Source organism: Dermochelys coriacea, chromosome 17 (genome assembly GCF_009764565.3).
Source record: "Dermochelys coriacea isolate rDerCor1 chromosome 17, rDerCor1.pri.v4, whole genome shotgun sequence".
Lineage (NCBI taxonomy): Eukaryota > Metazoa > Chordata > Testudines > Dermochelyidae > Dermochelys > Dermochelys coriacea.
In genome coordinates, this window is record NC_050084.1 from 12,930,337 (window position 1) to 12,955,434 (window position 25,098).

At 44.5% G+C, this 25,098-nt stretch overlaps 1 protein-coding gene across 20 annotated transcripts in view; it reads right to left on the reverse strand.

The window, feature by feature from the left end:
- The window catches only part of TPST1 (tyrosylprotein sulfotransferase 1), a 137,891-nt gene that overhangs the window by 109,788 nt on the left and 3,005 nt on the right, over positions 1-25,098 (reverse strand). For 8 of the 20 annotated variants that reach the window (XM_043499585.1, XM_043499583.1, XM_043499584.1 and 5 more), the window contains exon 1: positions 3,245-3,452. The gene's annotated coding sequence lies outside the window, so the exon portion shown is untranslated. Of the gene's footprint in view, positions 1-3,236; positions 3,454-18,276; positions 18,570-21,759; positions 21,823-25,098 lie in introns of those variants that run through there. The other 12 variants (XM_043499598.1, XM_043499595.1, XM_043499593.1 and 9 more) reach the window with 7 other exon arrangements.

The window sequence follows — 25,098 nt, forward strand, 5'->3', positions numbered from 1 at the left end:
CAACTACAAAAGTACCAAACAGAGCACCAAACATAAGATTACTGTACTAGGATCAGGGGGAGTTGCCCTTCTCATCTGAAAGCAGATAAGCCAATTTAATGAATATATTTAAGACAAGACTATAATGTGATTTGTGATTCAGCGTTAACTATAGCATTATGTGAGTCTCCGCTATAATTACACATATTTCATATTTATATATATTGCATATTCTCAGGAACATATTTGAGTGTTCTGGAACACATTGTTTATGCTTACATTCCAAAAAAAGATGATTGCATCTTGTCACATTAAAACAGTTGCCTACTGCCAACTTAAAAATATATAAAAATATATTTCATATTTTACATGCAGCATTATATACACTCTTTTTTATCATACTCCCCCATATTACATTTTGTTCCAACAGTAAACCTGCAATATACCCATTAGCAACAACAGAACTGTAGTTTGTTACATACCTCCCAGGTACACAAATATAGTACCATACATTTCCATTCTCTTGGAGAAGTTTATTAATTTATTTCATAAGGGCTGTATTTATATAGTACATTTCCCTGCATCTGCAGAATAAATGTAGCTGTAATTAGGTCATTTCTAAAGTGATACAAATGACATGAATAATTTCTGGAATTGTACTGACTTACGCCCACATAAGTGTAATACTGCAAAAGATTATGAAACAGCTATATACAAGCTGCCTTTTACATCCCTAATGCATACATTTATACCAACTTCAGATAGTGAAATAATACCCACAGATCAATATTATATGACAGTCTTCCTACTAAACAGCTTAACTGACAATCTTGGCCAAACAGTCTAAAACAGCTTTGCGCTTTTAGGATCATGTTAATCAATTTTTATAGGAATTTTTTCCTGATTAGAATAAGTCACATCTGTCCTATAGATTAAAACCACACGCCTAAGGCACTGGTTAAAATAAATCAATTTACTTTTAGAATATTTTTATTACTATTATGTAGTATCATGTTCTAGGATTCCCTGATGTATTAACATTGAACCAGCAGAGGTCTTGCAATATACAGGTTACTCAAAGATTTTATAACAATATTCTGTTTTATGTATAATTGTAAAGGTTAAATTCAAAGTTAGAATATCAGGAAAGGATGATTTCTGTCCTGATAAGGAACCAAGAAATAAACAGCTGCTCTGTTTTGGGAATTGAACCTGTAATTTTAGGAGAGATCTTACAATATTGCTAATTGATAGTGTTGGCTCCATAACACAGAAGTAAAGCTCCTTCTCCAAATGACCCAAGTTACTAACTCTATCTTCTATCTTTCCTCCCCCTATGCATCCGACAGCTATGGAAAGGTAGCATCACTGAATTCCATTCTCCTTGCCTGTTTCAACATGCTGTATAAAATTCAGATTCAAGAGTGAAACCAGTTCTACTGAAAACAAAGACAGCCTCTAGGAGAACAAATCCTGTTAGAAAATCATTTGTATTTCTGCTAATACTGGAAGTAGTTTCTAATGGTTGATCCCAGCCTTTTCTGGAAGAGAAGAAATGGCTGTAAAGTTGAAAAGCTGAAAGCCCTTTTCAGTTAGGTGAGTAAAGGAAGGACAATGTGCACACATATTGTATGATGAAATTTACAAAGCTGTATTAGCATAAAGCTAGTAAACAGAGAACATGCATATGTTCTATGTTGATGTGCATACAAAACACAAAATACAACAGGGCATTCCTATTGCAAATCATGAACTTCCTGAAAGCCTTATCTTATCATTTAAGATGGGATATTTGCCCAGCGTGGTCCTTAGAGTTACTCAGCAATGGAGCTCTAGCTCTTATATACTTCTTTGCAGAAACAATCTTAAATTGTTTAAACTTTTCCTGCTTTGAAATTATGTTGGCCAGCAAATACCAAATACAGTTGTATAACATTTTCTTCCCAGGTGAAAGAGCAACCACCTACTGTAGAAAGAGTTCACAGCACCACTTATATTTCCAAACACTGCATGCACACAGGTTGGCTACCAAAGGCAAACAGAGACACCGGGCAAGCAGGATTCCTGGCCCTTGCAACCACTGACACTTTCGTGTATTCTGTTCGGATGAAACATGTGGCCAAAAAGAGACATGGGGAGAGCAGAAAGACATTGGTGGCAGGGGCTGAAAACGGTGGTGTTGGAGAGAGGGGGAAGCAGGAGGCGGAGGCAGAATGCAATGAGGGAAGACCGGCGGGGGGGCTAAACCAGGATTTGGCGATAAGGAGTAGATAGGGGATGAGGAGGCAGTGAGTGAGTGAACGACAGGAGCTGGTTTTGGAGGGGGAAGGGGCCTCGGTCCTGGTGGGGCGATGGAGGAATGATTCAGAGGTGGGGGGGGTGCTAAATGGATCATATTGGGGGTATAAAAGGGCTGGCTGGAGGCTAGGTCACGGGGGGGGGAAGGCATCTGAGGCTGGGTCATCGGGGGGGCTGGCTCGAGAATAACGGTCACGGGGGGCGAGCGCGGCTGGCTCGGGGGGGAAGGGGCACAACGGGGAGCAGGGTCACGGGAGGGGCTGGCTCGGGGGGGGAAGGGGCACAACGAGGAGCGGGGTCACGGGGGGGCTGGCTCAGGGGGGGAAAGGGGCACAAAGGGGAGCGGGGTCACGGGGGGCGAGCGCGGCTGGCTCGGGGGGGAAGGGGCACAACGGGGAGCGGGGTCACGGGAGGGGCTGGCTCGGGGGGGAAGGGGCACAACGGGGAGCGGGGTCACGGGGGGCTGGCTCGGGGGGGGAAGGGGCACAACGGGGAGCGGGGTCACGGGAGGGGCTGGCTCGGGGGGGAAGGGGCACAACGGGGAGCGGGGTCACGGGGGGGCTGGCTCGGGGGGGGAAGGGGCACAACGGGGAGCGGGGTCACGGGGGGGCTGGCTCGGGGGGGGAAGGGGCACAACGGGGAGCGGGGTCACGGGAGGGGCTGGCTCGGGGGGGGAAGGGGCACAACGGGGAGCGGGGTCACGGGGGGGCTGGCTCAGGGGGGGAAGGGGCACAACGGGGAGCGGGGTCACGGGGGGGCTGGCTCGGGGGGGGAAGGGGCACAACGGGGAGCGGGGTCACGGGAGGGGCTGGCTCGGGGGGGGGAAGGGGCACAACGGGGAGCGGGGTCACGGGGGGGCTGGCTCAGGGGGGGAAGGGGCACAACGGGGAGCGGGGTCACGGGGGGGGTTGGCCACGGAGAGAGGAGTCGGGGTCCCCCCCGCGGGGTCGGCTCCTCACCTGCGCCGCGCCGCGCCGCGAAGGAGGCGGGAGGGAGGCAGGCGGCTGGGTCACTGCTACTGCTGCCGCCGCCGCCGCCGCCGCCTCCCTCGCCGAGTCCCGGCCGCTGCTCCCGGCCGGCACCATCGCCGAGGGAAGCTCCCGCCGCTGCCCGCTCCTGCCCCTCAGCCCGCGCCGCTACTCCCCTCGGCTGCCATGGAAATCACAAACACGCCCTGATTGGCCACACTCCGGGCCGGGGCCGGTTTGTGTCGCGGGGGCTGATTGGCCAGACTCAGTGGATTGACAGCTGGGTAGGAGGGGCTCCCAGGGTCGTGGGCGTGGCTCCAGCCGCCCTCCTGCGATTGAGAAAAAAAGGGTCCCCTGGCGCGTGGGAGGGGCACGGGCACATCTGTAGCAATGTCAACAGCTGGATACATTTCTCGATTTGGATGAATGCCCAAGAAAACAGCTGAACGTGAGTGAAACACCTCTCTGCAGATTGGGCTTTAAAGCATGCACCTCACTGCACCTGTCTGAACAGCTGCTTTGGGCAAAAACATTTGGATCTAGAGTAACAGCTAGGTCAACATCTGGCCATGATATAACACCTCGATAAGCAGCTGGATTGGGGTTTGCCAGGATGAATATCTAAGCAAACAGCTGGGTCAGGGTGAGCACCTAGACACTTGTCACAATTATTATGAACAGGGATATAACATACAGGCAAATGACTGTGGTGAAGAACATCTAGAATTTGATGACAACATTTAGATTTGGACAAACATATGAATCAACGTCTAAGTAAACAGTTTGGGTTTAAAAGCTTGTGGATGAATAAATATCAAAACATTATGTAACTTTGCCAGCTATTTCAGACCTTGTTAAATACAGCCTCCTGTGATAATCACATAATATATATTTATACAGTGCTTTTCAGTCCAAGAGATTCCAAAATGTTTAAAACATAAACATATGGCAAGCTGCAGAAGTAGCATATGGCACGTGTGCAGCAATCACTTCACCTATCACAGCACTGAAGTTAACTCACTTCTGAACTGCTCAGTCATTTTTATTTTTTCACAGAGGTTTTCCAGTTCACAAAAAGTGGCTGGAGTAAACATCACCCCAGTAGGACTAAGCCTGAACTACTAGTAACTAATCCTGAAAAAACTGTGTTACAGTTTGCTAAAAAAAATTATAGATAAATTGGCTATTACTGTGATGTCTAGAATGTTTGAATCCCAGTCTTGCAAGAAAACAACAGATAGTATGACAAAGGTTTTCACCTACTCTAAATATACCCACACCAACTCTACAAGTGTATACTACCACATCCAAAGAAGAAAGTTATAATGTGTACTTGAATTACAAGAATCTTTAAGAAAGTGCAAGAGTTCCAACCACAGAAACCACAAGTGAATAGATACTTATGAACTCCAAGTAGAATGTGCTGCCTGGCTAGGATATTGCCAAGCTTACAATCAGTTAATTACAGGAAGAGAACAGGCAGGTGAAAAAAGTCTAAAGCTTAGAATTCCATTGTATGGATTTGCTGTTCAGTCTTGCCTGGAAAAAAGAAAGTTTGCAAAGGGCATTGAATGCTTCTCTTCTGAATGTTCCACAGCTGACATATAAATCAGATGTGAAAAACTTCCCAAAACAAACAGCCCTTTTAAGCAGTCCATTTCTAAGCATAGTGCAATAATGGGTGGATGAAATTAAAAGGATACACAAATAAATGTTCTTAGAAGTCTGGTATAAGCAAGACTATAAGAGAACTGGTATTAGAGAGCTTAATTCCATCATAAATAGGGCCCTACCACATTCACAGTCCATTTTGATCCATTTCACATTCACAGGATTTTTAAAATTGTAAATTTCATTATTTCAACTATTTAAATCTGAAATTTCATGGTGTTGTAATTGTAGGGGTCCTGACCCAAAAAGGAGTTGTGGGGGGGTTGCAAGGTTATTGTAGGGGAGGTTGCGGTACTGCTACTCCTACTTCTGCTGCTGGTGTTGGCGCTGCCTTCAGAGCTGAGCAGCTGGAGAGAAGGGCGGCTGGCCAGGAACCCAGCTCTGAAGGCAGAGCCACCGCCAGCAGAGACAGAGAAGTAAGGATGGCAAGGTATGGTATTGCCACCCTTACTTCTGCGCTGCTGCCTGCAGAGCTAGGCCCTCAGTCAGCAGCTGCCACTCTCCGGCCACCCAGCTCTGAGGATAGCAGCACAGAAGGGTGGCATGGTATGGTATTGCCACCCTTACTTCTGCGTTGCTGCTGGCAGGGCGCTGCCTCCAGAGCTGGATGCCAGCTAACAGCTGCTACTCTCCGGCAACCCAGCTCTGAAGTCAGCGCAGAAATAAGGGTGGTAATTCCACAATCCCCCCCCTAAAATAACTTTATGGCCCCCCTGCAACTCCCTTTTGGGTCAGGACCCCCAATTTGAGAAACTCTGGTCTCTCCCATGAAATCTGTATAGTATAGGGTAAAAGTAAACAAAATACCAGATTTCACAGTGGGAGACCAGATTTCATGGTCCATGATGCGTTTTTCATGGCCATCAATTTGGTAGAGCCCTAATCATAAAGGTTCTTTCTGTGGTCTCTGGCTGCTTACAGATATATTGCCCTTTAGAACCAGAATCAGACCACATGTCCATCGTGTCTGGAACCTTTTGATCACAATTCTGCCATCACTACCCTATATATAAAACCAGCTTTTACACCACAGAGGAAGGGGAAACAAGATTGGAATCTGGCTCAGTAACACAATCACAGTGCTAACTACTTCTCTATACCTAGAGGTCCTAGTCCAGGTGACTTGGAGATTTCCACCATACACTGACAGATACACATCTCAAAAGTGTCACACTATGCTGCAGAATCATATTAAGAAGAAACAAGTTTGTAGGCTGCCCAGGTCCGGTGACCAAGGGCAAGGGAATGTCCCGTCCCGCATCCCCATCCCCTGCCCTAGTTCATGTTCCTGGGCAAAAGGAAATATTGGTTGGAGGGATTTAACAAGATTCCTATCTAAGAAACTAGTAAACCTGATCTATGAAATCCACACTCTGTGCTAAGTAGTTAAGCATTTGAAAGATGGTTATTAGTCATCATTAAAGAGTCTTTGTATCCTCAGTGGCCCATCTCCTACAGAATGCAGCCATTTCCATCTCAAATCCCCTAATATAGTTTCACAGGCATTACTCTCTGAATTTCCCAGTGAGATGATACTGATTCCTGTGACTCCAAAGACAAGGAGGACTTGTGGCACCTTAGAGACTAACAAATTTATTTGAGCATAAGCTTTCGTGAGCTACAGCTCACTTCATCAGACGCATTTAGTGGAAAAAAACAAAAGACAGTAATGGAACACATTTTACTATCAGCTGATACTCATGAAACAGTAAAAGGCTGATGACTGAATTGGCTGATGCCATTAAGAAGGAGAAGATGAAAAAATTATCAACATACCATTATCTGATTTAACATACATCTTCCCAACAGCATGTCTTAAAACTTTTATGAGCGTGAAGGGACATATTTTCCATTAATAGCAATGAGCCACTTCTTGCTGCCGATGCCACCCACAGAATTTATAAGAGTGTGCCTAATTTTCCTCTTTCTTGCCAGGGGTAGAAAATGAGGGCCAATATTCAGAGGACTCTCTTGAATATTTTTAATAGATTAATTTTACTGGGCTTCTTCAGATGTGCTGAGACTATTAACCAAATTGCAAACTGATGTGGCTTATGAGACCTTATCTACTAACAAATAATAATACCCGGGGCTCAGGATTCTAGTCTCACTTGCATCAGCTTTACTGCTGTAACTGCAGTGAAATCAATGGAGTTACTCCTGGTTTACACTGCTGTAAGGGAGAGGAGAACCAGGCACATCCGACTGAAATTCATGTGTTAAAAAGCTCAGCAGCAGGCAGAGCCCTCAATGAGCCCAAAAATTGGTCTTTACTGATACTGGGTTAATATGTGGCACTATGCATTTTATTTCCGGGTGTGAAAAAAGAAACCAAGGATATCAGCAACAGTAGGTGCTTACACGCAGGAGAATGAGGCGTTTTAAGGTTGCAATAGGTTGATATTAGGAAAGGGTCCATTGACTGAAGGCCAGGTTTTCAAGTGTTCAGCATCCACAGCTCGATCCCAGGGCACTGCTGGAAGCAGATCACTTTTGAAAATCTGACCACTTCAATTAGGCATCTTTCTGGGCAGGGACTGTCTCTATTATGTGTTTATATAATGAAGTCCTGGCCATGAGACACTACCACAGAACAAACAAGTGAATGATGACAAATGGGAACTGAGCACTTTTGAAACTCTAGCCACTCATTTAGGACCCTAAATCAGAGCTGACCTCTTGAAAATCTGCCGTGTTTTTAAATTGATTGAACTCTGGGGAATGGCACTGTACAGACAAGCCTGCCATCCCTACATTCTCTCTTTTGTCAACAGGACAGGTAGTGCCCAGGCAGGGCCATTCCTCCATCTGCCACACAATGACGACAAGCAGAACTCATCACTAGTAGTTGTGAGAGAAATTAGATATTCGGTCTCCACACTGCACCTACAGAGGTGGGGCATTGTGGTGTTTGGTTGGGGTTTTTTCTAATACAGACACATGTCCACTAAAAACTGGACAGAGCCCATACATTCCTTTCACATGGGCTCCCACGCAGCCATCAGAGGGCCATAATAAATGTTATTTACAACCAATCAGGGCTGGATTTGAACTGGTGTTTTAGAGCTGAAACACTCGGTATCCTGTTACCAGTCCCCTGAGCCAGGCAGTTCACTTCAGTCCATTAAAAAGCTCTTTTCGGTTTACTTTATTGTTTTACTGTTATTGGGGTTTTTTAATGGCTTTCATTGTGATTCACATGTTCAGTCCCTCGTAAAGACTGCTTGTCTGCTGCAATGGAGCAGTGCCTCCAAAACAAAATAAATATCCTCCCAGGGAAAGAGGAAAATGAAAACGCCGCTGCACATGGCTTGGGCCAAACACTGACCCATGTTTCCTTTCCTTAATTAACACTTAGCCATAGGTCAATTAGGCTGTTAAACATTTCATTATACAGCGTACACACAAAGTCTTGTTGCCCTGTTCCAAGAGGCAGACACACTAACCGAAATTCTAACGCTCAGCAAAGAAGTTGTTGAAGCCAGTATATAAACACTGTGTTAAATTATAGCATTCACTGCTCGTTATTTGACAGTGAACCTAATAATCTGTGGCTACTATTTATTTCTTTTTGCCTCTGGACAGATGTGAAAGTACTCTAGCCGTGGGGTTCTACAGCGTGCACCAATGCTATGCACAGATACTATGAGCGCGAAGGGGAAGAATGATCATGTGGCTAACACAAAGGACCGGGAGAGTCAGGAAAGCTGGGTTTGGCTATGCCTGGTTTATAGATTCATAGATACTAAGGTCAGAAGGGACCATTCTGATCATCTAGTCCGACCTCCTGCACAGCGCAGGCCACAGAATCTCACCCATCCACTCCTATGAAAAACCTCACCCATGTCTGAGCTATTGAAGTCCTTACATCATGGTTCAAAGACTTCAAGGAGCAGAGAAGCCTCCCTCAAGTCAACCATGCCCCATGCTACAGAGGAAGGCGAAAAACCTCCAGGGCCTCTCCAATCTGCCCTGGAGGAAAATTCCTTCCCGACCCCAAATATGGCAATCAGCTAAACCCTGAGCATATGGGCAAGATTCACCAGCCAGATACCCAGGAAAGAATTTTCTATAGTAACTCAGATCCCATCCATCTAATATCCCATCTCAGGGGATTTGGCCTATTTACCCTGAATATTTAAAGATCAATTACTTACCAAAATCCCATTATCCCATCATACCATCTCCTCCATAAACTTATTGAGTAGAATCTTAAAGCCAGATAGATCTTTTGCCCCCACTGCTTCCCTTGGAAGGCTATTCCAAAACTTCACTCCTCTGATGGTTAAAAACCTTGGTCTGATTTCAAGTCTAAACTTCCTGGTGGCCAGTTTATACCCATTTGTTCTTGTGTCCACATTGGTGCTGAGCTGAAATAATTCCTCTCCCTCTCCTGTATTTATCCCTCTGATATATTTATAGAGAGCAATCATATCTCCCCTCAACCTTCTTTTAGTTAGGCTAAACAAGCCAAGCTCCTTAAGTCTCCTTTCATAAGACAAGTTTTCCATTCCTCGGATCATCCTAGTAGCCCTTCTCTGTACCTGCTCCAGTTTGAATTCATCCTTTTTAAACATGGGAGACCAGAACTGCACACAGTATTCTAGGTGAGGTCTCACCAGTGCCTTGTATAACGGTACTAAAACCTCCTTATCCCTACTGGAAATGCCTCTCCTGATGCAGCCCAAAACCGCATTAGCTTTTTTCACAGCCATATCACATTGGCAGCTCATAGTCATCCTATGATCAACCAATACTCCAAGGTCCTTCTCCTCTTCCGTTACTTCTAATTGATGCGTCCCCAACTTATAGCTAAAATTCTTGTTATTAATCCCTAAATGCATAACCTTACACTTCTCACTATTAAATTTCATCCTATTACTATTAGTCCAGTTTACAAGGTAATCCAGATCCTCCTGTATAATATCCCGATCCTTCTCCGAATTGGCAATACCTCCCAGCTTTGTATCATCTGCAAACTTTATTAGCACACTCCCACTTTTTGTGCCAAGGTCAGTAATAAAAAGATTAAATAAGATTGGTCCCAAAACCGATCCCTGAGGAACTCCACTGGTAACCTCCCTCCAACCTGACAGTTCGCCTTTCAGTAGGACCCGTTGCAGTCTCCCCTTTAACCAATTCCTTATCCACCTTTTGATGTTCATATTGATCCCCATCTTCTCCAATTTAACTAATAATTCCCCATGTGGCACGGTATCAAATGCCTTACTGAAATCTAGGTAAATGAGATCCACTGCATTTCCTTTATCTAAAAAATCTGTTACTTTTTCAAAAAAGGAGATTAGGTTGGTTTGGCACGATCTACCTTTTGTAAAACCATGTTGTATTTTGTCCCATTTACCAATGTCCTTAACTAATTTCTCCTTCAAAATTTTTTCCAGGACCTTGCATACTACAGATGTCAAACTAACTGGCCTGTAGTTACCTGGATCACTTTTTTTTCCTTTCTTAAAAATAGGAACTATATTAGCAATTCTCCAATCATTCGGTACTATTCCTGAGTTTACAGATTCATTAAAAATTCTTGCTAATGGGCTTGCAATTTCAGGTGCCAATTCCTTTAATATGGTTTAGCCATAGCCGTTAGGTGAAATCTTCACTTTATTCAAGTCAATGAGAAAATGGGAGGAGAACGGAGGAGTGCTGGCAGAGCGAGGCTCCTCTATACCTGATTCTTTACTGATGGAAGGTTTGCCTCGCAGCAGCGTAAGTTGAAGTTGCCGTCCTGCAGTTTTCAGATTCACCAATGCCAAGAAGAGCAGCCAGGAAGTGGGACTGGGTCTCTGTTAGCAAAGATCAGCTGCAGGGGAGAACTGACCCCTGAAAGTTGTTGCCATCTAAGAGCAGTTCAGAGGCCTATATAATACGAGTCTAGTTCCCAACAGACAAGTATGCATAGCACAGGAACAGTCTTACGACTGATGCCCCTGTTGCCAGTTTCAGCAGAGAATCCAAGGACTGAGTGGTCCATAGAGACCGAACTCCACTCCCCTCATCTCTGCAGGAGATCTGTCCAAGCCAGGGGTGAGGCATAATTAAGGAACCGGGGGCCAGATTCTCAGCTGTCAGAAATTTGAAGGACGGTGCTGGAATGATATGCTGTTGAGAACCCTTGGTACTGGGCCTGATTTATTCGATAAGCACAGGGAACTCTTTTGTCCTGAAGACGCAGGATGAGTTAGGCTAGCAGCTCCAAACCACTTGCATATGTACCAATATTGGTGCTTTGGACTTGAACCGCTCGTACATGGCTGGACCTGCTCTCATCACTCAGCAGCCTCTCGCATAACTCCGTCTTACTGCTTGGCTGAATCAGTGCCCAAACACATACTTAACTTTAAGCACATGCTTAAGTCAACTCCATTAAGCATGTATTTAAATGCTTCGCCAAATAAGGATAGACTTAAGTTCATGTTTTTTAGTTAAGCATGCACCTAAGTGCTTGGCTGAATCGGGGCTTGAATGATACATTTTGCTTCCTATTCTATAGTGGACCCCATTAAACTGCCCCTCGGCTGTGCACACACTAACTTTGCCATGGACTGTTATTTTTAGTACTGGAACACCCAGGAGCCCTAGTCATGGAGCAGGTCCCCATTGTGTGAGGTGCTGTACAAACACAGCCCCAACAGGCAATCCCTGCCCCAAGGAACTTACTTGTAAGTTCTGTTGGTTTCTCCAGATGCCAGAATCACAGAATCAGGCAAGAGCTGCTATTTGGGGTACCCCAAGACTCGCTGCTTGTTAGAGAGCATAGGGAAGCAAACAGTGGGAGTACCTGAGACTCAGCAAGGGGACTAGACCCTGAGTTCATCTTTAAGATATAGGCAGAAGAGGAGGCTGCTCCCAAAGGACCTGGTCCAAAGCCCGTTGAAGTCAATGGAAAGACTCAGGCTCCAAAAATCAGCACCAAAGTTGGAGAATTGTGTTCATGCTCTCCTAAGCTCAGGGATAACTGGCACAACAGACGTTAATTCGAGGACATCTATCCACACCTCCTCACAACACACTTAAAGAAGTTTAACGTCTGCTAAAGATGTACATCTCTACACCTCAAATCATGCCGTAGGCCTAATGCAGCCCATCTTACTGACAGAATAAACCTGCCAGCCATTAAACCCTAGGAAATGCTGTCTGGCTTGGAAGAATGTTCATGTCTTTCCCTGGTTTCCAGGGGCACATGGACTTTTTTTTTTTTTTAAATGACTTCCCACTGCTGCCCATTTTATTTCTCTGGCCTGACCATCTTGTGTATTGATTATAAGGAGTACTTGTGGCACCTTAGAGATTAACAAATGTATTTGAGCATAAGCTTTCGTGAGCTACAGCTCACTTCATCCGATGAAGTGAGCTGTAGCTCACGAAAGCTTATGCTCAAATAAATTTGTTAGTCTCTAAGGTGCCACAAGTACTCCTTTTCTTTTTGCGAATACAGACTAACACGGCTGCTACTCTGAAACCTGTATTGATTATGCGTCCAGTGCAACTCGTAGTCATCACCTTGGCAGCTAAGTGTATACTGGCAACGCTAAAATGCCTCTGATCCCATGCCCTGCAAAGCTACACAGAGGCCACAGCATGGGCACAATTTCCCGCTCCTGGCACAGGGGACACAAAATGCAGCATCCCACAGAAGGTGTGGGGCCACAGAGAATCAGGCCTGTTTGCTTTATTATCTGTAGATCTGACGGGCAGCAGCCGTGCAAGCACCCCCACACTAACCAACCTGTAGGCTGAGGATATCTCTGGAAAGGAGAAGATAGTTCAGCCTCCAAGTCCACTGTTTAGCCCTTGGTGTCTCCGATCACACTGACAACAACAGGGGCACTATCTGTTATGATGGTTTTTCTGATGTGGATACCAGTTCAATAGGAACTGGATTGAGACCAGCAAACTCATGGCACATAAACCATCAAACTCCCTTTAGCTGGTAGTGACTGTAGCTCACTAATAAATCAAGACAGCCAGCAGCCTACAGGTTAAAATAGGGATTCTCAAACTGGGGATCGGGACCCTCCAGGGAGTCATGAGGTTATTACAGGGGGTGATCGCGAGCTATCAACCTCCACCCCAAACTCCGCTTTGCATTCAGCATTTATAATGGTGTTAAATATATAAACAAGTGTTTTTAATTTATAAGGGGGGGAGGTCGCACTCAGAGGCTTGTTATGTGAAAGGGGTCACCCAGTACAATAGTTTGAGAACCACTGGATTAAAGGCTCTGTATCCCTGCATCTGTCCCCAATCTCATGTCATTCATCTTATATATGAGACAGCTAAAAATTGGTCTTTTCAGGTGCTGTCTAGCATTTTCAAGCTAGAAAAATAATTATGCTATGAATATCTTCATGCAATTTTCATCTCTGCTCGAGTCGGCATGGAGAACTAGACATCTAATATATTTCATTAGGAGATTTTCCCCCCCATCTGTACAGTGCTTCGGGATGTATAAAGTTGTGCTTTTTTCCCCAGTCTTTGTGCAGCTTTAGCTGTTCAATAAATAGCCATGTTTCCACTCACAAAGCATGAGTGAATGCTCCCCCTCTTTTGCATCTTTCCATATTCTTGGCTTGCAAACAGCTGTCTATGTGGCTTGATGGATGCACACAGATTGCATGCTATTCTGCTTTGAGGGATGGGGGGCATTTTCTATGAAGATTCCTTGGCCCAATTCCCCCCCTTCTTTAACTCCTCTGTCTATAAAGACTACCTCATAGAGACCTTTTGGCCTGCAGCTCTTTTAGGAGTCTTTTGGGCTGCTACTAGATCAACAAGCAGGTAAACTGCAGGACTGTCTCTAGAGCCCCCTACTTCAAGGGCTGCTTATGCAAAGCTCCCCCCTCCCCCCCAGTACTAGCTGGCCCAGGAGACAAGAGATTTGATGTGGGTCTTTCATCTACTAGTGCAGTGTGCTAACCACAAGGGAAGCAGTCCAGCACTCCATCCTGTCCTTCTAAGGTGGAAATGAGTTACGTGCTGTCTAAAGGCTTCATCTTGCAAGATGCTAAGTTCACCATGGGTTCTTTGGGAGCTGAGGATACTCAGCACCTTGAAGGACAAGCCTTGAGTATGTAAGATGAATGGAGGGTTGTGAACATGTAATGGCCAGTTAGTGAGCTAAGTATCCATTAGTTTAATTATAATGCCAGTAATACAGAAATGATCTCAGCTGAGTCTTGGAAATGGCATGAGGGGGTGTTAGTCAGTGGGGCCCAGCCTCAGCTCTGGGGTTTCAAAACTTCAGTGCCAAAGAAATGGAATTTTGTTTGCATCAATTTAAAGCTATTCAGCTAAGCTCTGTTTACAAGTATGGCAGTGAAACATCTGTGAAAACCTTTTCCTATTGCTGCACTTTGCTTGCCATCTGATGAATTACTCTGCAGTGCCAGCATCTCCAGCATAAAAATAGGAGACTATCACTTTCCAGTTGCCACTCAGGCAGATTTGAAAACAAAATGTCTTGTCATCTAAATACGTTGACATCTAACTCACTTACAAGGCACAGACGTTCCTTTGAAAGCAGTGACTGTACAATGCGTGTCCAGTGAGTCACTCTTCTTTTTATTAGCTGGCTAGTTTTCGAGGAACAGTAAAAGTGCAAATATAGTGTTGGTTTTTTAAAGCGCTGAAAGAACAACACTGTCTTTATTCGCAACACTCGTGATCATACACATAGGCTTGGTTTCTGGCTGGATTATAATTAGCACGATAAGAGCGGATGACACTGCATGCAAAGACTATTTTCCTCCCATAATGCAACATCCAGTGTGTATAGGGGAGGCGTTTTTTTTCTCTTTTTGAATGAGCTCAAGCATTAAATGAAAGAATCAAATTCAGTCTCTTTCCAGAGATGTCGCCATTCCTGTACTGCTGCTTGTGGAATAGCGAATGGCAAGTACGGGCATTTCAGTGACTGCACCTTGCCCTGAGCACTGGGGTGATGTTAGGATGCTAGCCTGATGCTCTCTAGCAATGTTTCCAAAAATACAGTTTTCTGAGAAAGACTCAACATGGAGTATGCATCCCTCACCGGGAGTGATTTGCTCAGGAATACACACACATTGGGGAGAATAGCCGAGTTCTCAGTTATTACCAGAAGGGTTTATTGCCTTTTCTGTTTAAATCAGGTCTTCAAAAAACACCATGAGGACACTGGTTGTTGTAATGAGTTAGGTTCTCGCCTACGGGTCATCCCCTGAGAGAACAAGAGGAAGCCTGCAGAGGACAAGATAGGGAAGAGGAACACAGATTTTTTTTAAAAATCGTTTCCTAATCTTTGTTTTGCTCTGATGTGAATGTTGATATCCTTGTGAAACTCTGATCATTTGGACACTGCATCCAATGAGCTTTTCTGAATACTTGAAATCTTATCTGCTGGCTAAATTTGGCATCAGCTCCATAGGAAGGGGATCAGGGAGGGATAAATGAGGTAAATATTTTACTTTCTGTCCTTGGATGTTGTGAGCTGAGAGGCATAGTTTTTAGTCCCTAAGCAGAGATATAATTAATAAAACAACATAATCATCTAGCTCTTGGTAGCATTTTTCAAAAGATTTTAGGAAGGTAAGGAACATGATCTCCATTTTACAGGTGGGGAAACTGAAGCACGGAGAGGGTAAGTGACTTGCCTACAGTTGCACAGCAGCTCAGTGGCAGAGTCTGGAACAGTATCAAGGTCTCCTGACTCCAGTATTCTGTGCACTGGATCCCTTTTAAACTCCATAAGTTGTTTTAACAATTCTGCTGAAAGCTAAAATTTCTCTGTTACATTCTATAGGTCAGTGGTTCTCAACCAAGGCACCGGGTCCCCTGGAAGGCACTAGCCTTTTTCAGGGGGTCCACCAAGAAGGACCAGTGTTAGACTTGCTGGGGCCCAGGGCAGAAAGCCAAATCCCACTGCATGGGGCTGAAGCCTGGGGTCTGAGCCCCGCTACCTGGGGCTGAAGCAGAAGCCTGAGCAACTGAGCTTCATGGTGCCCCCTCTGGCATGGGGCCCTGGACAACTGCCCTGCTTGCTACCCCTTAATGCCAGCCCTGGCTTTTATGTGCAGAAAACCAGTTATTGTGGCACAGGTGGGCCGTGGAGTTTTTATAGCATGTTTTTCTGGGGTGGGGGGCCTCAGACAGAAAAAGGTTGAGAACCCTGGCTATAGGTGATTTAGAGAGTTTTCTATAGAACCCTGCTGGTTTCTACCCTGTTATTAAAATCTATAAAATGTTTCTATAGGGAAAAATAGTTTTTAAAAGGGTGGAAACACTTCCAAGGCAATGCCATCTGACAGCTCTTGTAAAGCTTCTTTATGAATATTGCTTGTGAGAAAGCTTTTGTCCTTATTTCCAGCCTTTTTATTCCAAATCCTTTGGTTCAGTTGGGGCCAAGATCACTGCTTCGCTCTGCCGCCTTTTCTAGGGTTGCTGCAGATAGCCTTCAAGTAACCTGGGCCTGGTGGAAAGCAGCTGATTCTTTATAGAAGCTCAGTTCTCTACAGCTAACACTGGCAACAGTTAGCAGCTGTATCAGGCACAGCACACGTGTTGCTGGAGACAGATGTGAGCTAAATTAATTATTTCACATGACTTGCATTATATTAAGTGCTGGTGAGTCAGTCAGACCATCAAGAAAAAAAATGGACAGAAGACTATGGCAACCATTTCCGGAGTACAGTGCAAATTAACAGTGACAAGTGGTGATTGCTTTTCCCTTTGGCATTTGTTAACCATTTCCCCTTACATGCAACTTGCTAGTTTGCCAATGGGTGCACACGTTCGCACACGCACGCAGAGAGAGGCTATGGGGAGCGCTGCTCTGCTACCCAATGCAACAGTGAATGGGACCGGGAAGAGAGCAGGGGAAATGAGGAGCAAGATAGGGAGCAAGGGGGATGGAGGAGGAGCCAAAGGAGGAGACTAACTGAGCAAGAGGGGGAGCCATAGGAGAAGAAAGAGCAGTGTCGGGAAAAGAGTCCTAATAGGAAGCCCCGGGGAACAGCAAGAAGAAAAAAGAAGGGGCAGGAAGCAGAAGTGATTGAAGAGAGAGAGGGGAAGTCAAGGAGAGAGGCAGGGGAAGAGGACCAAAGGAGAGCACTGGTGATGGCTAGTGAAGGATGGGGGAGGGATGGAGGGCATCATTAGGCTACTCAAGGGCCTGCTTGTACAGCCTGTCTCAGGCCCCAACCACACCAGCTGAAGCCCCAACGCTCTGTTGAAGACAATGAGGTGATGTGAGTGCATGAGGATATCAGTGACGTACAGAGATATCACAGCTGTGAGATTAACTATTGGACGTGTCTGCAGAAGTTTATCCTGTCGGCCAACATGAATGATCACATCAGACAGCGCAGGGCCCCCGATCTGCAACACACCTAACAACTACAGCCAGATAGACCCAATCTGCACTATACATATTCATACAGACAAGCAGGTCCTTCTCTTTCACTTTCCTGTTCTGTGCACAGCCACAACGTTCAGAGTTCTGGGTTTTCCCAGCAAACCAATGCTACCGCAGCCACCTACGGCAGCACAATAAGGACCAGTTTAGCTGTTGGAGGACACTAGACAATTCAGACTCTGACAGGCACATGAGGAGAGGCCGATTTTGCTCAAAGACCTATTTATTTAAAAACTCGAGGATCCTATTTTTAAAGGGGTCAATGTCAAAATTCCTTCTGACTTCAATGGGACCGGGATTTGCCCCATGTGCTTAACTTATCTTGCCTTTATCTTAAGAGCCCAGAGATGCAGGGGTAGGGTTGTAGGCAGCTCTGCAATCTAAAGAAGCTGACAGTGAAGAAAAAAGAACTGGATCCTGTCAGATTTCATCCAAACAAGGCGCTGTGCTCAACTTAATTTTATCTGACACATTTTTTGACCCGGCATATAATGTCCATTCAGTGTCAAACAAGAACATTTAGCTGCTCCATGGACTGACCTGCCTCCTCTAGTTTCCAGGATTGTCAAACTGGCAACTTCCACCCGTTCTAAATTCCCTTTAAATAAACAGAGTAAGCAGTCCCATTTAGGCGAGGAGGACGCATAACGGTGGTTACATAGCAGGGTGTGTCTGATGAAATAATCCCCTTCAATGCCATCACTTGTTGCTGCAGTTTGAAGGCAAACAAAACTGTTTATGGGGGACAGACGACTCAGAGGACAGCTAATGAGATATTGTACACTTCCCATACGGTGGGATGCTGGTTCAAATCCAGAAAAGCAGATAGCGATTGGAAGTTCCATTCATCGTTTGATAGCTTGGGAGAAATTTAGGTCAGCGTTCAGTTGCCCGGGGACAAGTAAACACACGACAGGCACAAAAGCTAATATCAACACAACTGGCACTTACTAAGTCCACTGTCAACAGCCACAGCAGAAAGGCCAAAGATGAACCCATAGGGAAGCGAAGTCCAACAGTGGGAGAAGCTTGCATGGCCAACGCCCGTGTTGTACCGAGGCTTGAATCTCCAGGGTTTTTCAATCCAGCAATTTCACCAGCGCTGCATTAACACACACTAATTCAAGAAGTTAGAGAGACAGCTGCAGTATTTGTATTTCAATGCATAAAAAAAAATGATGACATGAACAACCCTTATTAGTGTATGAGAATCTTTGCCAGTGCCTGCATTTGATTTCTTACCTCAACTCCAGCCAACTTAATGCAACATCAATGTGGAAGCAGTAAAACACAAGACAAACAATGTAAATTAATGTGAGCAGCAATATTTAACAGGAAACAGATTGTTCTTTATTTTCCGGATCAGTTGCCAAGTATCCATTTTGAGGATGGGTATCTCCTGCAAAACATCTCACAAATATTGTACTTTAGAAGCCCAGACAATATGGATCAAAGGGGAAAAAACAAGTTGAGTTTATATAATGCAGTTTCTAGCACAAATCAACTGTTTATAATTTAATTTTTACTTTTTTTCCCAGTCAAGTTGTGATGCACTGACTAATGTTAAAATTATCTGTGGTAGAATCACAGAATGCTTTCTTTAGTGGCGTTTATATATATGTATATAACGGAGTAGAAACTATGAAGGCCTTTATCCTTGAATTAATCTCTTCCACAGTTAGGTCATTATAAGCCTGCAGTTTTCTATCAGAGTCAAGATATGGGAGAAAAACTCATCCTGGAAGCTCAGTGCACCATGAAAGAGCCTTACAATTAAATACTGATTGTTCATCCCAAATAATTTACAAAGTTAAATGGATATACAAGCTTTACGTGCAACTCACTTCACCTACCAGTGAGATGCAACGACCTCTGGATTGCAGCTGCTGTTCAGCAGCTGACAGCAACATTGCATGGCACAACCATTAGAACAAGAAGGAAAGAAGACTGCTGCATCCAACTGAATCTCCAGGGGGAACTTAGGTTGCAGACTATAATTACTCAAGTTGTAGTCTCATCAAGGCACTGGGTTTACTCTGACAAAAGCTGCCGTAAGATCTTTACTAGCCATAGGCGCCGGTTGTACATTTAATTTGAAAGACAGCATCTTAAAGTCTCCAAACTAGTTCAAAACTGACTCATTGGGAGGACTGCCACCACACTACCTAGGTGTTCTGTGGAAGTAGCCCATCTAAGAAATGACTCAGTGCGACTCTGCTTAGCTCACAAACCTGACAGAAAACACCGCACAAGATGGAACAGCAGCTGACGTATCACTTTTTAAAATATGAGCATTATAGCATGGTAAATAGGTCAGAACAATTGGCGTGTCTAGCCTGGCTAATGATTGACGGCATAGCAACTGCCTTTGCTTTTAAATGCAGAAGCCTCTTAAGGAGAATTATTACTTCCTTTCACTAAAGGGCAGTGTCATTCCATGGGAGAGTCAGGTTGACAGAGCGTAACTGTGAGAAGAAGCTAGGGAGATCCACAGAATTCCAGGCTATGTCCATTGCCAGAAGCATATAATCATAGCCTCATAAAAACAGTAGTGCTGAAAGGGATCTTGAGGCCTGTCATCTAATCCATCCCTGCTTGCTGAGGCAGGAGTAAGTACACCTAGACCATCCCTGACAGCTGTTCACTTAGCCTGTTCTTAAAATCCTCCAATGATGCGGATTCCAAAATCTCCCTAGTACCATGTTCCAATGCTTAACAACCCTTTTAGTTAGAAAGTTTCTCCTAATGTTCCACTTAAATCTCCCTTGCTGCAAACTAAGATGATTGCTTCTCCTCCTGCCTTCTGTGGGACTAAGAAAGAAGAGTATTGCCTCTTGTTTTGACTTTAGAGGATTGTCCCTATTTAACCAGGGCAACCCTGATGATTTGACTGTCTGCAAAAATTATTTCACGCCAACAAAATCTCTTCAAGTCACAACACTGTCTTGTGACACGATGATTTTGCACAGCATCCTCATGTTGTGGCGCGAGGCCATGACGTTACATTATGGTGCTAGGGTTGCCAGCTTTTGGAACAGGTCCTGCAGCAAGGCAGTTAACAAGTAAGCAAACAGCAATCTTTCTGGCAAAGCAGGAAGCAATCACAAAGTGAAAAGAATCCTGTGGGCTGGATCGTGAGCCCTGACAATTGACAGGAACCACTGGCTGCAGGCTGAGCTTGGCGTTCTCCATGTGACAAATGATTAGTTTGGAAGAACACCATGTGATGTCTATTTTGTGCAGGTTCCTTAAGGAAAGGTATACTAGCTGGAGAGGAATTTCATAGCAGTCAAACATCTTCAGATACTTTCCTATGAAAAACTGCATGTAAATCAGAGCTAAATTCCTCCACCCCTTGTGGAAGGACTGTCACATGACCTGCCATTTTCTTGCATTCTTCACAGTCATAATCCAGATGTCAGGGAAGAATGATGTGCTAAACCTCAGTGCTGATGTTTCTGTTCATTTCAGGAAGCCTGGCTTACTTGCACTCAGGGGAGTGGAAACATCAAATGTTTCAGCTCATATGGTTTCATGTTCATTCTTCTGTTGGAATGGAGTGAGATAGGTTTTTGCATCTTTCTTTCATGGAAGAAGCTGGGGGCTCAGTTCCCAAAGCTCATGCATCTCCACAGATTTCCAGAGGCAAATGAGTGAGATTGAGCTATAGAGATGGCAAGATAATTAACTTCCTATCACAAAATTCAGAGGCAGGCATATCTTCACGCATTGCTACAGCTGCGGAAATAAATAACAATGCAGCGAAGTGACAAGTACCCTGTACCTGACAATTGTTCACAACACTATTTGAGCAGTGTCCATGTTTACTGTGGACAAGGGTTCTTAAAAAAACAACCAAGCTAGCAGAAACCATGCTGTGTCTTTTCTCTCTACCGATTCCATAGCACAGATTCCGAACAGAGTTGCAACAGTGTGGTGCAAGTGGTGGCAAACCATGCTGCAACTGTGTTTGGGAAGAGCCATGTTTGCAAACTGGTTCAACACAAAAAGAAAAGCAGTACTTGTGGCACCTTAGAGACTAACAAATTTATTAGAGCATAAGCTTTCGTGAGCTACAAAATGCATCCGATGAAGTGAGCTGTAGCTCACGAAAGCTTATGCTCTAATAAATTTGTTAGTCTCTAAGGTGCCACAAGTACTGCTTTCCTTTTTGCGAATACAGACTAACACGGCTGCTACTCTGAAACCTGGTTCAACACAGTTACAGGCTGTAGGATGAATAAACCCAAAGCGTGCTAGTGTAAATCTCAGTGGGCCAGGCTCTGATCTCAATAACATTGGTGTAAATGCAGAGTAACTCCACTGAAGCTGCTGGAATGAGTGCAGATGTACAACAGGGAAACTGAGATCTGAAACTAGACCAGTACCCTAAAGTTATCTGAACACTAGGGGCCTGATACTAATCTCACTAACCTTTTTGTGGAGTGTCACTCTGTTCGTTTCTATGGAGTTATTCTAGAGTTAAGCAGAGTTAACCTGTGCAAACAAAAGCAGAAGAGTAAACAGGCTGTTACAGCAGATAATTTAACTCACAGAGGGAGAGCAGCCCCTCCCTGATCTAATATATGCCTACCCCATCGCCATCACTTGCAGAGCCAAATTGAGCCAGGCTATAAGAAGCATATGCAGCTCCTGACTTCAATATTTATGCCAAGGCCTAGTTTAGTCCCCAACGAATAATTACTTGGTGTAAGCTGTACTTAGATTGCACATCAATTGGTAAACATTATACTATTTTGCTATACACACCCATTTTCTAATCCACTCACACCTGACCTGAGTAACTTGGACCACCATTATGTCACAGGTGAACTCATCCATATTCTGGAATGCAACTCTGGTTAATATCAGCTGCAGCTGAAGCCAGGGAGAGAGGCCATAATGCAACCTTTAGCATTTGATTTTTTCAGATCTGGCCCATTCCCAGATATCAGAGCCACCAAAGGTGGCTGCAGGGATTGTTGATATTTGAACTACAGCAGAGTTCATTTCCTGATCTTTCCACTCATGCGTTGATCATTTGTGGCCTGTGTGTTTCCAGCTCTTAGTATTCCACTTTAACATGGGTCTTATGGTTTATTGGTTTGAATGGAAGAATGCTTGGGTTGGACAATATTATGTCTGATTTGACCTGTTTTAAGTAATTTCTAAGTTAATTGTCTTTCAGAGATTAGTTATATACAAGTATATACTAGTTATATACAATCACATTTTAATCATTAAGTGTTACGCTTCACTAAGGGGCCCGCAAAAAATGCAAAACTATAAACTCAAGATACACACACACTTCTAGCATTGCCAGTTCTCACAATTTTATCACCAGTCTTGCAATATTTAGTGTTTTTCTTAAAGCTCCAGTTCCTGGCATCATTTGATCAGTCTCAGCTTTCATTAAAGCCCGTGATTGTGGAGAAAAGCTTGTAAACAAACTCTAAAAGCTTAAAAACCAGAAGGCAAATAGAAAATCTATTTTTTTTTTTAATCTCATGCATAGGTGCTGGAAATAGGGGTGCTGCCACACCCTCTGGCTCGAAGTGAATTCATTATATACAGGGTTTACAGTTTGGTTCAATGGTTCTCAGCACCTTCACTATAAAAATTGTTCCAGCACCCCTGATCTCATGACTTTTTAAGACCATTTCATGACTTTTTTAGGGTCTGACTTATGATTTTAGGGGCTGGCACTATTGCAATTCCCCTTTTCCTCCCCAAAATAAATCCTTACTCTGTTAATTTTTTCAATCCATTCTTTCCCTTACACTAGCATATACAAAAATAAGAAAACTGTTTGGTGCAACCCACATTGTGAAAAAACAGCTTTGTGTGTTTATAATGCAGTGAACAACAGACAGAGAAGTCTGTCAGCCAGAGTACTAGCTGGCAAAGCTATAAATCCAGAACGGTTCCACTGAAGTCAATAGAGTTACTTTGGATTCATGCCACTGTAACTCAGAGAAGACTCGGGCATGGTGCCTGCTAACTCAAAACGTAATACATTTTCCTTAGAGTTTTGTTCTAACAAACATGAAAAACCTTTCTTTAGCAACTGGGTGACCAAGGGCAATATTTTGCCTTTCAGTTACCCCAGTGCAACCTGCTGACTTCAGTGGGGTTATTCTGGATTTGCCTCAGTGTAAATGAGACCAGAACCTATCCCACAGCATTTTGCAGGGCTGGCAATGATACAATTTAAAGTCTCAGTTTGGCCAGAATTATATGTGCAAGTCCCACTGACATCAGTGTGAGCTACATCTATGTAACTCAGAGCACAGCTTCGACTCTTCTTCATTCCAACACAAGGGGCCTAATTCTACAGTGCATTTTACACCAATGTGAGTCCACTGAGATCAGTGTAGTGCCAATGGGGTAGAAGTGGAGTAACACAGCAGTGAATCTAGCCCAGAGACTCATTTGGGCACATTCCCTAGGCTACAGTTTCATACTTTTAGTAGGCTGGAACTGATGAAGGCAGCTCCTGCTGTGGCATTCAGGTTTCATACTCCTTTTTTCCACAGATGTCATGAGCCAACCTTTAAAAAAAAAAACCACCACCAGTTTCCAGTTTCTCTGTATTTCTCAAAAGCTGGGCCACCCTCCAGGAACTCCTTGCTCAGCAGAAGAGAAGGAAATAGTTGACTATACCGCATCTGTTACCTTCAGTGGGGGGTTTAAGACTTTTCCCATATTCTGCCTTCAGTCACCCCCATGAAAGCCAGGTGAAGGCAATGAGCAGGGCCCTCCCAAATTCACAGCCATGAAAACCATGTCATGGACCGTAAAATCTGGTTTCCCCCCACCATGAAATCTGGTCTTTTGTTTGCTTTTACCCTATACTATACAGATTTCACGGGGGGGGGGGGGGACCAGAGTTTCTCAAATTGGGAGTCCTGAGCCAAAAGGGAGTTGCGGGGGGGGAGGGTGTCACAAGGTTATTTTAGGGGGATCGTGGTATTGCCACCCTTACTTCTGCACTATCTTCAGAGTTGGGTGGCTGGAAAGCAGTGGCTGTTGGCTGGGCACCCAGCTCTGAAGGCAGCACCCCATCACCAGCAGTGCAGAAGTGAGGATGGCAATACCATACCATGCCACCAGTACTTCTGCACTGCTGCCTTCAGAGCTGGGCAGCTGGAGAGTGGCGGCTGCTGACTGAGGCCCCAGTTCTGCAGGCAGCAACACAGAAGTAAAGGTGGCAATACCATACCAGACCATCCTTACTTCGCCGCTGCTGGCAGTGGCTCTGCCTTCAGAGCTGGGCTCCTGGCCAGAAGCTGCCGCTCTCCAGCTGCCAAACTTTGAAGGCAGCACCACCCCCTGCAGCAGCGCAGAAGAGTAGCATTACTGCTGCCCCCCTTACAATAACCTTGCGACCCCTCCCAACTTCTTTTTGGGTCAGGACTCCTACAATTACAACTCTGTGAAATTTCAGATTTAAATAGCTGAAATCATGAAATTTACGATTTTTAAAATCCTATGACCGTGAAATTGACCAAAATGGACTGTGAATTTGGTTGGGCCCTAGCAATGAAGTAGTTGAGGCCAGAATTTGGACTGGATATAAAGGCCAAAAGCCTTAGGTTCACTACATCCATGATTACCAGGACAGGCAATATATCTTTTGAAATCAATTATAGCTAGAAAACGCACCAAGAAAATTACAGAATAAAACACAATTATCCTTCATCTTGTGCCAGTCTAACCTTATTGGCACAGCCTCAAAACAGAAAACACATTCAGAAAAATCCTACTAGTACA